This window comes from Rhinolophus sinicus, linkage group LG07 (assembly GCF_036562045.2).
Source record: "Rhinolophus sinicus isolate RSC01 linkage group LG07, ASM3656204v1, whole genome shotgun sequence".
Classification (NCBI taxonomy): domain Eukaryota; kingdom Metazoa; phylum Chordata; class Mammalia; order Chiroptera; family Rhinolophidae; genus Rhinolophus; species Rhinolophus sinicus.
The window spans coordinates 105,506,065-105,522,640 of NC_133757.1; the positions used below are offsets into that span (position 1 = coordinate 105,506,065).

Consider the following 16,576-nt stretch of genomic DNA (forward strand, 5'->3'; position numbering starts at 1 on the left):
CCTCAGACCACACGTTAAGTTGGAAGGTTCTAGACCACATTGTATGGCACTGGGCTGTGTCTTCTAGGAACTTCCAGCACCGGCTGGTGGTATCACGTGAAAGGCCAACTCAACCCCAGCAGTGTGTCAGGTGGCTAACGGGACATGTGGCCAGCTCCCTGCCAACCTGGCTGGAGCCACAAGTAGTTTCCAGAACAGCTGGAAGAATGACAGACCGAATACATTTTTAAAATTCTTCCTAAATATCATTTTTGCAGTCTAACTTCTTATATCACCTGGTGACTACAAATTCAAGATGGTTCTCCCCAGAATGCACCTGGAAGGCTGCTAGGTGCCACTAGAACAGCGGGCCATCTGCCATAGCAGACGGCAACCTCCTCCTACAAAGCCAAAGGGCCCGGGAAGGATGTGGCCTCAAGGGTGTGGGTAGGACAAGAAGGAGAGAAAGGACTTTCTAGATGAAGAGAAGAGTGTGGACCGTCCCCAGGCAGGAGGAACTCGTACAGTGCACTGTTTGCCTGGCTGACATGACACGCTCCCTCACCTCCGTCGGTTCTCCGCTCAAACGTCCCTCAAATAGGCCAGCGCATCTAAAACAGCCTCCGTCTGCACCTGCCGGGACTCACCATCCCCTTCCCCTGCTTCACCGCACTCATCACTACCTACCAGAGATCCCATCAGATAGTTGAAGAAACTACTTTAGAAGCACAGGAAGCAGCAAGCAGAAAGCCCTGACGCGGGAGCGAGCCGCTGGAACTTGGTAGGTGAGGACAAGCGTGTCCAGAAACGCATTTGAGAGGATGCCGGGGGCGGCGAGGCAGCCCTGGGAAGGACGTGTGTTCTGCGTCCATCAGCTCTCCCGCCTGGCGGCTACCGCAGCTGAGTGGCTCACAGCAGGGCGCGTCCTATGTCTCACTACACATCTGTGGGTTGGCAGGGGCAGCCCTCCGCCACATGTGTCATTCCGGGGCCCAGGCTGCAGCAGCAGCGGCTCCTGGCAATGGCAGGGGAGGAAAGCCACCTGCACAGTGTCAGGTCCGTGACCACCTGACAGGTAAAGCACATCCCCCATGACTACGTCAAAGTCAAGGGGCGGGGAGTACACGAGAGCCACAGTGAGGCTGGCGCAGGGTATGGGTATCATACTACCACACTGCAGGGACATGAAGACGGGGCAGTCATTCATTCTCCCACATGGTAAGTATGATGGGGCAGCCAGTGTATGTGGCAAGGAGGGCATTGGGCAGAGGAGTGACGACACTGATGTACATTCTTGAAGTTCTCTCTGGCTGTTGCATGAATAATAGACCCACCATGGGAAGCCGGGGTGGAGGCAGAGAGATGCTGTCAGAATATCCCCAATGATGAACACAGCTCACTGAGGCCGGCTGCGTGCCTGGCAGCTAGGAGAATACAAGAGAAGCAGAAAACGTAGACCCTGCCTCAGGGACTCCTGCATGAAACTGTGGTCCACCAGACTCTGACAGACTTGGGGAAGGGGAAGGCACGTTCGGTGTTTATTCCCATGGTTCTCCCAGCACTACACAGACCGACTAGATGGGCCTCAGAAAAAGACAGCAGGAGCCTCCAGCCGCAGTGCAAGAGTGGCTGGTGAGGGCCACGGTGACGATCACCGGCCACTTGGACCAGATGTAAACAGAAAACTCCCTGACGGTACTGGAAGCGTGTGCTGTGTTCAAAAAGAAGGCTGAACGGAACGAGGAGAATGTTGTGCTTCATTTTAGCTGTAAAACTAAGGCAGCAGGATGGTCAGTCAAAAGGAGCTGGCTGGCTTCACACCCTCCAGAAAGAAATGAAAGGGCTTCCCAGCTCATCCCATCCCACTTAAACCCTGTGTGTCATGTTCCAGATCTCCCAGCAGAGATGGCAAAATGAGCTGCTCTGAGAAAGCAGCCTTTGGGAAAGCAGGCCATTTATAAAAGGAACACGCTGTAACCAGGAATTTTTGTCTATGAAGAAATAACAAGACGTTAGAGGGTGTCAAGCAGAAGCTGTAGGGACTGCCAAGTAGGAGGAATCCTGAACTGGGGAGGCTTGGGCGGTGGGGGGTGGGGACGTTACCTTAAGATCCTGCAGGTCAGCTGGGCGCCTCTGGATCCCAAATAGCAGGATACAATGAACCAGCTGCCAGCTGGGCACCCAACAGCATTTATCAGATACCTCCTCTTTACAGCATCATGGAAGTTTACAAAAAGGACAGCATTTTAAGGCCAAAAAGGGAACCCATGTGATCCAACATTTCATAGGAACATAAATAGCAAAACATAAGCATGCCTAACCAGAAAGGAAATATAAGCCATTAAGTGGGTCAGATCAAGTCATATAACTTCTTCTGAATTTAGTTTTTCATCTTGAGGCTGAGGCGTTTGGACCAAATTACATTTTAACATTCCTTTTATTTCTGAAATCCTATGATCCGTTAAAGAACGCCTTGCAAGAAATCTCAGAGAATGTCAAAAACAAAACCAAGAGGGCATCGATGAAATGCACTAAGGAACGAGAAAAGAAATAGAAGAGAGACTGCATCACCCCGGTGCCCTACCCTTTACCAAGGAAGATGTGGGCCCTTGAAATGGACAGGTTGAAGCATTCAGTAAAAGCATGGTAAATGCACAGAATGTTCTAGTCTTAACTGCCAAAACAGATATCAATAAATCACCCAGGCAGGCTGTGATCCACCTAAGAATTTTAAATGAATTCATGGGAAGACTTGTGGAGTTATCGACCATGATGGGAGGCCAGTTGTTGCAACAGCAGCTGTGTTAGGTAAAGAACAGTCAAGTTGCCAGGTCAGCCTTCTTCTGAGTTTCCAGAGGCGACCCTGGAAAACCACCCTCTGCTTGTCTCTCCCTTCCATACTAACCAAGCTGGTGGAATCGTTAAATAAAGTACAGAATTGCCAAAAGCTCAAATCAGCACAAAGCTCAAGGAGGCAAAGGCAGGATGAGTTCTCTGTGGAGGAATCAGGTCTGGTTATCATGGTTTACATGGAGAAAGGGGAGTGAGTAATTTTTCAGACATTGGAATTGCTTTTGACAAATGTCCACACCAAAAACTTACTGTGAAAAAGTAAATAATGATGCCGTTACCATAGAATTCAGGGACTATTGGAAATGGATGAAGAACTGAATCTCAACATAGGAAAACCAGGTATTAAACAAAGTCATTTCTTTTCAAAAAATAAGAGTTCTCAGAGATCAAGAGGGGCTGGTTTGGGTGAGTCATTTTATAAAGAGATTAGAATAACTAGGTACCCAATGAAACTTTCGTGGTTGTAGAGGACCCCAAGACATCGTAAGAAGTAAAATGGCAAGTCAATGGGAGAGAGACTTTATGAGGCTAAGAAGAAAGTGGTAGAGGAATTTCAGGGCATGAATGTTCAACTTAAAGTACCTTAAGAACAAAAAGTTGTAGAATAATAGCCCGGAACAATCCATAAAACCAGGAGGACACCTTGGGAGTTATTTGCTTTCTTGAGAACATTAAACTTAATGCAGGGTAATAACATCAAAGACAATAAAATGCCAGGCACTCCATAAATATTTGTTAAATGAATGAAATGCTGAGTCATAAGAAAGGCACCAAATAGAAAATATGTCCAAACTTCAACAAAACTATTTGTAACCAGATATTAAAATGAGACTCTTCTTACCTCCATTTCAGCTGAAGCATAAAAACAATACATCTTACATTCCAAAGTAAGACGACCATTATTTTTTCAAGGACTTGTGAAAAGGAGATGGCTGACAATCTCAAAAAGATATATACTCAACAATTCCAATGAAACAACACTTACAGACATAGAGAACAGACTAGTGGTTTCCAGATTAAAGAATAAGGGGATGCTTAAATGGGTAGCATGAGAAAGTCTTGTGGTGACGGTCCAGGTATGTATTTGATGGTGGTGGGGGTTACATAAAACTATATGTGTGATAAAATTACATAGAGGTGGAGACCCACACATACACAATTGAGTGCAGGCATAACTGGTGGGATCTGAATAAGCTCTGTACATGGTACTAATGTTAGTTTTCGGGTTTTGATACTGCTCTTCCAATTGCTCTTTCCAATTATGCAAGATGTTAAGTTCAAAGGTGAAGGTTTCATGGGATTTCCCTGTACATTTCTTTGCAACTTCCTGTGAACTGATAATTATTTCAAAATACAAAAGGTGTTTTTTGTTTGTTTGTTTGTTAGTTTGTTTTTTAAACGGTGTGAGGTTGAAAACCAGTTTCAACCCTGAGCGGACCACCCACCTCTGGCCTATGTAAGAGACGGGTAAGTCAAGAAAGGAAAGAGTGGAGGTGGAGAGAACATTTTGAGAGAGTGCGCTGGGTGTGTTGTGATTCCAAGCCTCCCCTTGGAGGTCGCACTGGGATGCCAGCCCCTTGTATTAAATTAGTGAAGAGCCTTCAATAGGATCCACCTGAGAGCGTAACCTATGTCCCCTGCAATTGTGGGACACATTAAACTGTGTCTGAGTCCCACACAAGAAATTTCAAGAGTAAAAATGAGGCAGGCCATCTGCTGACACACAAGCCATGGAGAGGAAGCTGTGTGGGGTGGTTTGCTCTCAGAGTTTGTCAGTGCAAAAGATATACGGCTGCTTCCCATGAGCCAAATGTAGAGCAAGGATTGTCATATCCAAGAGGGCTGCCTGGAGAGATAAACAGACAGAAACAGAGATCAGAGATAATGCCAAATGCCAGGATGCTGAGGAGTATACAGTGAACTGGAAAAGAACATATTGCCTGTTAGTGGATTACAGAGAAGAGGAAGGTCTCCAGTGATGGAAATGTCAAAAGACTCCACAAGACACGGAGGAGAGCAGGAGTCGACTTTAAACACTTCCCAGGCCCAGACAGGGTAACCCTGAGCTCACCATAGGATCAAGTAAGGGAAAGCTTTTCTGACCAATGTTACCTTCTATCTCCTTCTGCCCCGGTGGGTCAGAAATCAGGTAACATAATGGAGGAGGAGAGAGATGGAAAAGCACAAAGGGAAGAAAGAACACATTCTGTTTCCCTGCTACCAGCTCCCACGGGCAACAGGACACAATCGGGGAAGGAAGTGAAAACTTCATATTGAACCAAGTTCAAAGTATTAACTATTACATGAGACTGGACTGTTAAATTATTGATTGGAGGATGTTACATTACGGGGGTGACCAGAACGCCTGCCTGATTTTTCATCCAGATGCAAGAGAAACACTAAGCCTCCACAACAGATTTAAGGGGCCAGTGGGAGGCAACGCGCTGGTTCATGATTGCATGCCATGGTCTTGCTTGTTCAATGTAATGGTTACCAAAAGTATATAACAGGGGCTATTTTATCAAGAAAAAGATCACAAATCTGGAAAGGGGCAATGAAAAAGACCAAGGACACGGGGTTGGGGAGGGAGGCCTGGCATACACAAAGAGATTTAAAAAGGTTATGATTTCAAATGAAGGCAAAGGTTGGAATGGAAATTTTATTGAAATCAATAAAATCATAAACGATATGGATAAGGTCAATTAAAAAACGTTGCCAGCCCCCAGAATACAATAACAGGAGGTCACCACTCAAAGTGAGAGGAAGAGAAAGCAAGGACAAATACTCTCAGGGAAGACACTGCCTCTCAAGAAACAGTATAGGTTAAAATACCGACAAGTGGGAATTTTTCAACTTAAATTCACTTGAACTTGAAAAAAAAAAAGAAACACCTCATACAGCACAATTGGGGAGAGGGAAGAATGTGAAATTATATCAACAAAATGAAAGTCCTGAAATGTAATTAGAAGTACCCATACTATACTGATATTTGATGTACTGCAGTAATTCACTTTATTTTTCTCAAATATACCCCATGCGACGTTGTAAGGGGGCAGCAGGAGGTATCTATTATCACAATTACACCAAGATTAATCGTAATAACTGTCAGTGTCAATACCTAGCAGATTGATGAGAACATTTACTTCATGAATAAACTAAGGGGATCACTAAGGGAATGCTGCTCACCTTCTTCCTCCAGTTAATGTAACCCGGATTATTTTGTCATCTCATCTGAACAGGACATACAAGACTTTGAAAGGTTTTGGATCAGTGATTCTCCACCAGAGGGCACTGCATCATCCTGCCCCAAGGCCTTGGGTCCCATTCCCTCTGCCCCAAACGCCTTTCCCACCCCCGTCAGAGTCATCAGGTCTCTGCTCAAATGTCACCTGCTCAGAGAGACCTTCAGCTTTTCTTGCCCTATTTAAAATGACCATTCTTACTTATCACTACTTAAAATTATAATACATATTTTTTGCTTATGTATTGTCCATTTCCAAGTGCCACGAGAGTAGCCAACGACTTTGTCTTTTCCCTGCTGTATCCTCGTGGTCTAAAACAGTGCCTGGCATGTAATGGGTTACGGCTAAGGCTACCAGTTTCCGATCTCTTCCTTAGTAACAGAATCCCTATATTGTCAGGTCCGGCAGTTGTGTCCTGCTGTAATACTACGTCTGAAGCTTCTCTTGCCCAAAACAGTGGTCAAAGAGATCTCAGCGGAAGTCATGGGGTCGAGCTTCTTGGCAAACAGTTTGAAGGAGGCTAACTCTTTAAAGAAGGCATGCCCTTTTGCCCTTGGCTCGTCTCCCTTCTTACTGCTTGGAACATGAATGCAATGGCTGGAGCTGCAACAGCCATGATTGTGTCCATGAGGTAAACTTATTTAAAGGAACCACCCTAGGAGGGGCCTGAGTCTTTGACACCAGGCCTAGAGTGTACCTCTGGACTTCTTTCACATGAGAGAAAAAAATAACCTCTACCTTGTTTAAACTACATGATTAAAGTTATTTTTTTATAGTAGCCAACCCTAATTCTGATAGATGAGTGCTTAGTAAATATTTGTTGGATAAATACACATATTTTTCTTTCAAACTTTTAATTTTTAAAAAGTTTTAAAAAGATACCTTGCTACATTCCCAACTCCAAAGCTCTACTTAAGCAGCTCTGGAGTGAGAACGAGGGTGATTGTGACCATCACGCTAGTTTGCAAACCACTGGTTAGATGACTCTTCCACTGCGCTAGAGCAGAACAAGTAAGAATTCTGGAATCCTACTCCGTCACTTTACCTGCTAGCTGTGCGACCTGAGGGAACTTGCTTAACCTCACTAAGCGTCCGTTCATCATCAGTAAAATGAATCAACATTGTAAACAGATGCTTCATAAATATTTATTGTTATTATGATAGGAGTTCCAAGGCAAACTAGGACATTTTAGGGAAATGCCATGCCTTTGCCCACATGGCTTTCCTTGAAACAATGCCAGGAAAACCATGTGGGCAAACTAATCTACCATGACAATTCTCATGCTGTCATCCTTGGAGGAAAAGAAAGTAAGTCATATATAGAGAACTCTTTTGAATGCAAATTACAGAGACCCATTGGGTCCAGCTAAACTGAATTGAGGAAGGTGGTTGGCCCAAAGGAACACTGAACTCAGGAGTGAACAACTCCAAATTATTTCTTCATCTCTGTTTCCTGCTTTTTGTTTCTGCTGCATTCTTCTCTTCCTCTTTGTAACCTTTTCTGGTTCACATGACAGAAAAACATGGCCATATAGAACCTCCTAAGTTCAAGTGTTACTGACCCCACCATTCAGGAGAAAACTCAGTCATCCAGCTCCCAGCTTCCAGGGAAGACTGATTGGCTCAGCTCGGTGATAGGACCACCCTGCTCTCATGGACTACGGTGTGGGAGGGTGGAGGAGTCCCACTTCAGGAACATGGCCAGTCCTAACACAACAGCATTGCCCCAGACTGGAGGGGAAACTGGACAGAAAACACTAAGTAGTCATTACAAGAACTGAAGTCAGGTTTGCTTTGGATGAGCAGAGTCTAATCCAGAACCGACGAAGAAGTGCCGGTGGGGAGATAAACTGTGCGAGATGCTAAACCTCTAAAAGCAGGCTCCCCTAAACTAGTAACTGAGTGTAACTGAGGGAATGACCCAAATGAAGCCATCCTGGCCACTGCACAGACAATTTAAAGAAAAGTGGCTTGCGGTGGTCAAATGTTTAGCTCGATAAATATTCAGGTAGTTTCCATCAAAGACCAAATGCTTGTGATGGACTGAACATTCAGGAAAAAAAGAATGTCTGTGATCAGCTGCCTTTAACCTATTTTATCTTTGGAAATAAAAAGACTATTTATAGATTTCTCGTCCTCTTTCTGCAAGGACTGCTTTGAAGATCACGTACATGCAGCCTGCAGGCCCCTCCTCAACTGCAGCGCCCACTGGGCACGTCTCCGGCCTTACTGAGGGCTCCCGGGGCTCTGAACCCATTCCCTCCCAGGCCCGCCGGTTGCTCAGGGTTAGGAAGCACACACCTGTTACTGGCCTCTGAGTGCTCACTTGGCTTGTTCTCTGAACTCAGCCCACACCTCCGGAAGTCTCCTCCCCTGTAGGGAAAAAAGAGGATTACATATTGTCCCTAGGATATAAACAGACAAATGGCTTCCTTGCTCTTCAGCTCATTGATTGGTTTACTAAATGTGTCCATCAGCCATATCTGGCTTGTGTCACAACTCAGCATCTCACGGGAGGGTCCCTTGGTGACTGAGGCTCTGATGCCTCGGCCAAGGAGGGAGCTTTGTCACTGGCCTGGAGCATTGTCACCCATGAGTGCTCAGGGCCAGGCAGAGTGGTAGAAAAGACTCTGTGTAGAGGGGCTAAACCTCTTTTTAGACTCCGCCCCCAACACACACTCCTTATATAAGCTTAGGGAAGTCTAAGTAGCCTAGTTCAAAATCAGGTGTAAATCTTCCTGTGGCACCCACTGCAGGGGGAAATCAAATAAGAAACACTTTTGAAGTAACTGCCGATGACCTTGAGAGATGCTGGGTGCAGTCAAGGAAGAAAGAGGCCAGCTCAGTGGAGTGGAGCAGCATTGTGCTTTGGAGCTTGTGCTTTGCAGCCGCATTGATCTGGGCTGGCATTCTGGCTCCAACCCTTAAGACGTGCAGGGCCTGGGAACTTTTCATAATCTCTCTGGGTTTCTGTTTCCTGTTCTGCAAAATGGGATAATATCCTGCAGATTACTATGAGGATTACAGCTACCACATGAAGATCTGGCACCAAGCCCAGCACAACGTAGCATCTCAGATCAATGACATCTAGAATCGTGAACGTAGTTGAAATAACACAATACATCAGCCTTTCAAAAACTCTTCTGCTTCTCTGTGCATCTTAGAGTTTTCTCATGGGTATAATGCCCTATCAGTCACTGTCTCATAGGAAACCTGTGCAGCCTTTGATAGCTGAGTTTCTGCAGTTGTCTGGCTCACAGCTCTGTCATCTGTCAAGCTTATAAGATTGCAGAGGCCTGGGCCCCGCCCCAGATCTCAGGGGTGGGGGCGCCCAGGACTCTGCATTTTAAACAAGCTTTGCAGTTATCACAAACACACCAAGATTAATTGTTATAACTTGCAGTCTCAATACCTAACATATTGATAAGAAAATTTACTTTGTGAATTAAAATAAAAATCACTAATGGAATGTCGCTTGTATTGTTCCTCCAATTAATGTAACCCAGATTATTTTTCGTCTCATAGCCAGCTCAGCAGAGTGGAGCATGCTTGGGCTTTGGGGTGAATACATGAGGACTCCTGCTCCATATGCAATGGGTTTTTTAACGAATTGGTGATTTTTTTTTTTAAAGGAGGAGTCAAAGAGGGCGGGACAGTGATGCTTTTAGCTGGTGAGGATTGTCTTACAACATCTAGAGGAGGTGCCTTTTCTCAGCTCCTGGCTGCCGGTAGGAGGGGAAACCATCCTCACAGTCCTAGGAAAAACACCTACTCCTGCCAGGAAAGTGCCCAAATAGCCAGGAGCCCACGTCAGGTCTCTTATACTGCTGAGGTTTCTCCAAATTTTGGACATTTTCCAAAATCAAAAATATTTTTCTTAGCAATCTGCAAGGCTGACACTACATCAGCAAATGCTTATCTATAAGAGAAACAAGACTGGGGACTGAGTGAAAGTGAGTACATCTCTCCATGACTGATTTAAAACTTCTTAGAAGTAGGTTACAAAGTACCACCTGATGTTCCCTTACCAAAAGGCAAAATGCCTAGACATCTTGTGACTTCAATTTGGATACTAGTCAGGAAACACAAGAGTTATGGTATTTTGTGGAGTTCCTTTTCTGTCCTTTTTTTTGCTTTATTTCCACCTACCAAAAATACTGTCTGCATTGTGGCCTGAATATTAGGAAGAAAATGCTGTCCGAAGGCCATTCAGAACTAGCACTGTGTGTGTGCCTGGTTTCTGTGCATCTCCCTGACCTTGATCCCCATTTGCTTCAGACTAATGTGGAACAGCAAGCAGCCGTCTCCTCCAGACCTCTGTTTAACTGCTTTTGCACAACTAATTCAACCACATTCAACACCAAGGGGTCTTTATGACCTGACCTTGCAGGAATTAAGGGCCCTATTCCTCTGAAGGGCCAAAGCTACATCTCATGGAAATGAAGAAATCAAAATATTTCTTTGGCTGACAGATCTGCTGCTATGTGCCAAGGTAACTCTGTAAACGGTTAACCTTTCAGTTGTTCCCTCATGACAGGTACAGCATTGTGAGGGAAGCCCAGGGCTTCCGGGATGGGGGACAGCATGAAGGGTACCCCGAGTCAGTCCTTACCAAGTATTATTCTACTGGTTCATACAGTCTCCTGTGCAGTGATTCCAGAACCGTCGCTCTTATTCAATCCTTCTTTGGTTTCTTTGTTGCCTCTAAAAAAGAAAAATGAATTTGGTTAGGTAGTAGAGGAGCCGTGCCTACCTCTAGTGATAAACTTGGTAATAGGGCTGATTCTGCTCAGCATTTTCAGTCTCACATGATCCTGTGAGAAGAAGACACGTTTGTTTACCCCAGTCATGGGTTCTCACACACGTATGTACCTGACGACAAAAGGGACCAGGAAAGAAAGATGGACAGCTCACTTAATATTTGCCCATTCATCAAATGTTCAATAAGCACCAAGTGTAAGACCAGCTCTGTGCCAGGCACGGGGTTAGGGTGGCGTCATGAACAGGCATAACATCTACCCCCAAGAGTTCACAGGCTGATGGGGGACAGGCCATCGATCACAATGAGGTGTAAGTAGGGAGCAATCAAGATGCAATGGGAGGGAAACTAAGGAACTGCACACACGGTGTGTTTCGGAACTCATTCCGTTGATGGGCCAGTAATCTTTAATTCTATCGCTATACCACATTTTGTGTGTAGCTCCTTCCGTCATCTTTCAAGTCAGCAATGTAGCTTCTCTCTGACTCTGCTTCCGATGTCACTTCTCTTTCTCCAACCACAGCCAGGAAAAGTTTTCCCCTTTTAAGGATCCATGGCATTAGGGTGGGAACACTTGGATAATCTCCTCACCTAAAGGTCCTTAATTTAACCCCACCTACAAAGTCACATTCTGGGGTATGTTCCGGTATATTCTGTAACAGGGTGTGGTGATTAGGGTGTGGACATCTTTGAGAGGGGAACACTCTTCTGCCTGCCATAGACGTGTAAACTAATAATGATATCCAACATTTATTGGGAGATTACTATGTGCTTGGTACCCCTCTAAAAGTTCTACTTGAATTTACTTATTTAGTCCCTATAGCATGAGATGGGAACTGTTCTTGCTCCTATTCATTACTGAAGCAGACACTGCAGTACAAAGAGGGAAAACGACTTGTCTGAGATCTCACAAGAAGAAAGCAGCAGAGCAAGGACTTTCCCTCAGCAATCTAGCTCTGGAGCCTGTATAGTTAAAGAGGGGTCATCCTACTTAATCAGATTGGGAGTTCCTACCCTAAAGGACAGTCTTTCCTAATCAGCCTCCTGCATTAGATTCTTGCTGCCCCCCTCCCCCTCAGAAGTGGCTGTGCACCAGGGAAGAAGTTGGTCCCCAGGAGGGGGACCTCCACGGCCACCCTGGGCTTGGGGCTCCACCAAGGTCATTCAGGCGGCCTTAAAATTACATGAATTCTGGCATGAGATTTGTGGTTGTCTTTGTATCTAGCCATTGATTGAGAAAATATATAATGGCTAAAAGATATATTACTAAATATTAAAACTTGTGTAATACTTTTCTCTTCTTGATCAGTATACTCATATATTTAAATTAAGATGGATCTACAATTCCTTGTCTACTATCCTGAATTTCATAAAGCACTGAACACAGGTTTTCTTGGTAAGTTTATAACAAACTAATGTTGGGGGCAAAACCTGACCTACTGAATTAACATAAGGCTATTTATAGTCTTTCTTTATCCCATTAGTAGTGAGCATTCCCATATTTAATTGCAGAATTATTAGTGTTTGATTATAGAGTGCTGTCCCACACTCTGCTGGGAATGTTATTAATATACGGTTTATACATCCTATTACCTGACTGCTAAACCCTGAAATATCTGACTCCCAAAACACAGTTGGCCCCAAAGGTTTGAAATGGTGCTTGTGGGCCTACAGGAGGTATGTTTAGTCTATAATCAGCGGTTAGTATGCACAGGAATCTACTGACACCTTGCAGTAAGTTCCCTCATGTGTAGACCAAGCTTGCTGGCCTACTTTGCAGTTTTACCTCATGTCCTAATTTAAAATGTCTGAGCTCCTCCTCTAGGAACAACCTCATCTCCTAGGGGCTAGTTCCCCTCTGTTTACAATAAATACTGTATGACAGAAATTCATGTAAAGAAAACATTTCAATACACTACGAAGCCAGCACGACACAACTACAGAAGAACTGATAGGATGGCTTATCATCCCCACGTGGAATTACAGAGAAGAATAAATCACGGCCGAGTGTTGATTACAGCATGCTTCAAGGAGAATGACAAAAAGTCACGTTTGCTGGCTTGGGAGGCCCTTAGAAACCCCCATCCTATGGAGCATGGCAGAGAGAAAGAGTGGTGGCTGCAAGGACACGACCTGGACACCAGCTCTGCCTCACCATCTCAGGGTGGCCCACCACTCACAGGGCGCTTTACCTCTCTGGGTCTCTGCTTCTTCACCTATGATATGAGGTGGTTTTGATGAGATCTGCAATGTCAGAGCCTAGGATTCCAAAGAACTGCCCTTTTATGGGGCAGCTATGCATGGGGGAATACAAGCCCCAAAGCATTCCGCAAACTCATGTTTCACCCAGGTTAGCTGCCTGCGGAATGAAATGCACGTTTTGTAGAGATCAAATTTAATATTTGTACTAACTAATAAAACATGATCACTTCTATGCATGCTGTGATTCATAAATAATAAAAGGAGGCAACAGTTTATCAAGTGGTCCTGTGAGGTCCGTGAGTGGGCAACTGCCTCCTGCTTTTCCTGGGACTGGTTGCTGACAAGTCAGCCCAGATGAGAGTTGAGCCCAATGAAGAACTCATTAATTCAGTACTTACTATGCACTGGGCACTGTGCTGGGCAGAGGCAGAGAGGAGGAAGCTGTGGGTGTTGCATTCACTGGCTCGTGGTGCTATGTAGTAGCTATTGATCTATCATGGCATCATGCTGCCCCCAGGTCTGATGACGGTGGAAACAGTTGTTGATTGGCATGTCATTTGATTTCCACACCTTTTTTATGTATCACAAATGATTAAGGTGTAATGTTGATGGCAGGATATGGGAGATTATTCTGGAAACCGATTTTGTTTGGTTTCTCATTGTTTTTTCCTCCCACAGAATCCTGACTTTAAACAGCCATGTGAATGCAGAGAAGTACTGCATTAAGATTGTCTCTGCATAAAGCAGTGGACGTGACTCGGGTTCGAGCACTAAGCATCAGACTCCTGGTTATGTACCTGGCAACAAGCAGGGCCACTCAGCATTCCAGCGGGTGGCTGGGCTCTGGCCTCCTGGCACTGTCCGTGCCCTGCCTAGAATGAGTGGACAACGTCCGCTGCCCCAGAACATGAGTCAGGGCCAAGACTAGCGCCCTGCAATCCACGGCACAGCCACAGAGGGAGAATCAGGGTCTGGTTTCTGGCTGACAGGCCTCCCTGTGAGTCTGGTCCATTCAGAGGAGCAGATGGTAGGGAGGCGGGATGCACTCTCTGGGCTCTCTGAAGCTTGCGACTGCTGGCACACAGGGAGCTGGATGTGCATCGGGGAACGAGTGCCTGTGGAGCAGAAGTGTCCCTGGCCGGGGCCCAAGCTTGGAGCCCTGGCTTCTGGCTCACCTACTGCGTCTCTCCTGTGCTCTGTCTTCCCAGGTAGATGGACAGCATCTCTGGCTCCCAGTACCAGGCCTTTCTGCTAAAAATCAGTTACTGGGACATGTGCTGGAATTACCCGTGCAGGTCAGGGTCTGAGTGGTGTGAGAAATCAGCAGTGTATATCCAAAGCTTGCTATTGCTTCTTAGGAAACATTTCTAGTGCTGTCTACTGGGGCCCTGGTTCCTTTCCACCTTGTAGGGGCCAGGCCAGGGCAGCACTCTCCAAAGGCCTGCTGCAGAGCCTGGGTAATCCTCTGCCTGTTACTACCATGCAAGTTTCACTGCCTCCACCCGCTTTCTCTTCTTTCTCCCGGGTTTCTCGCTGTGGGCTGTCAGGGGCACAGAGGGCAGACTTCCACGTGGCCTTTTTAATGGTTTGTTTTCTGCAGGATGTTTTCCCCTCTACCAGCCATTCTCTTTGTGAAAGGGAGCTATTCTGTATGCTGGATTTATTGGCTATATCTAGAATCTATTCCCTGTCCTCAGATACCTCAATCTCTTTCTGTTCTCTTGTTCCTGCCCTAAGCCTAAGGCATTTGGTGGAGAACTCATTCATTTACTGGAAGGGGTAGGTGACTGGAGAAGTTCTTCCGCTGAGGAAGATTTACATTTTATAAGAGACCTAGGGATGAGAGCATTGCTTACCTCTAAGGAACAAACTACAGACAGTGGGATTTCGGCCTCAAAGATGGGCCAAGGGAAATTATTTTTAGGTTGGAGCTGCCATATTTGATATCCAGCCACAGGCTATTCCTGCTCTGAAGCTGAGCCCATGACTGCGTGGTGACCCTGCCTGGAGTGCAGCGGCCCCTCCCATGGAAGACTTGGAAGGTCTGTCCCGAGGACCACACTTGCCTTCTCCCCCTTCCCAGACAGTCTCCTCCAGGGATGCCCTCATAGGCAGGAGCAGCACTTTTGCCTTCTTCCCTCCGTGGCTCTTCCAAGCTTAGCTCCTTCCCTGCCCTGGGCAGAGACGGAGGGGCAAAGGCTGCTGTGAAGGATGAAGCACGGGAGAGCCATGGCAGGGAAAGAAAGGAAAAAATAATGGCGAGGATCTGTAAATACCATCCTTTCTGTACCCTCCTCCACTAGCCCACGTTAAACTAAGTGGATAAGAATGTGGCGAGAACCAGAGATAAACCCCAAAGGGGGTTCCACTCAGCAGGTTTTAAAGAAGAATCGGGTCTGCTGGTGTAACACAGACCACACTGAGGAGGGGGAAAGATGTCCTGCTCGCAGCAGGCACTTCTCGGTTGGTGGTGTGCTTTGACATGAGACAGTGAAATTTATTCTCCATGGAGGCAGGGGCAGCCATGCTGAACTTCAGAGCTCGGTCAGCTAACATGTCCCGAACACCCACAGCGTGCTCAGGGAGGACAGGACCAGGACACAGCTGCCTGATCCTCGAGAAGCCGACTTTCTGTGTCTGCGCACTGGACCCCAATCACCCTGCTTGTTAGAGAAATAGCAGGTCACTCCTGTCACCTAGAATCCCACAGGGGTTGGAGCTTCACGAGACGCTGAGGGCAAGAGGCAAGCAGTGCCCTCCTGTGGGCTGTCAGGGGCACAGAGGGCAGACTTCCTCATGGCCTTTTCGATGGTTTGTTTTCTGCAGGATGTTTTCCCCCTCTACCAGCCATTCTCTTTGTTAAAGGGAGCTATTCTGTATGCTGGATTTATTGGCTATATCTAGAATCTATTTTCTCCAAAGGTATTGTCACAGAGGTCCACGCTTCCAAGCTACTCTGGGATATAGAAAGATCTGAAACTGACAAGAAATGGAAGAAATTTACAGCCCAGAGGGAATGGAGCAGGCTGGGGTTCTCTCTGAGTCAGATCTCTCCCACAAAAGGATCGGCGCTATGGCACAAAGAAGAATTTCTTAAATCAACTTCCCTCGTGAGCCTGCAGAAAATCTAACCACTGAGGTTCTCTCTTAATGGGTAAAAAAAAATTTAATCTTCTCCCTCTCTTTACATAACAGGTTCAGTCCATCTGTGGGAAAGTCCAAGCCATGGTACATCCAGGAGGCAATTTTTTGATTTTTGGCATCCCACTCATTCATTCAGTAAACCTCTTCATATTTGGCCCTGGAGATATGGAAATGAATGTTATGGCTTGCCTCATGGGGTTCACAGCCTAATGACAGAACAACAAAGAATCATATTCAAGCCATCGTCACATCCAAAAAGTAGCTCCAAGAATAACCTGTTCATTTGTCTCTGTCTTTACCGACATCATCCCCATCAAGGCTACTGTCACCTCTTGTTTGGACTGCAGTGATGGCTCCAGCCGTGTACGGTATTTCCACCAAATATTTGATTTTCTTT

General features: G+C 45.9%; 1 long non-coding RNA gene across 1 annotated transcript in view; it reads right to left on the reverse strand.

Annotated features, from left to right (window-relative positions):
* The window catches only part of LOC109442509 (uncharacterized), a 142,408-nt gene that overhangs the window by 65,435 nt on the left and 60,397 nt on the right, over window positions 1–16,576 (reverse strand). The window contains exons 4-5 of the long non-coding RNA XR_012498188.1: window positions 10,687–10,778; window positions 8,376–8,447 (exon numbers count right to left, since the gene is read on the reverse strand). This is a non-coding gene — a long non-coding RNA (uncharacterized LOC109442509). The remainder of the gene's footprint in view (window positions 1–8,375; window positions 8,448–10,686; window positions 10,779–16,576) is intronic.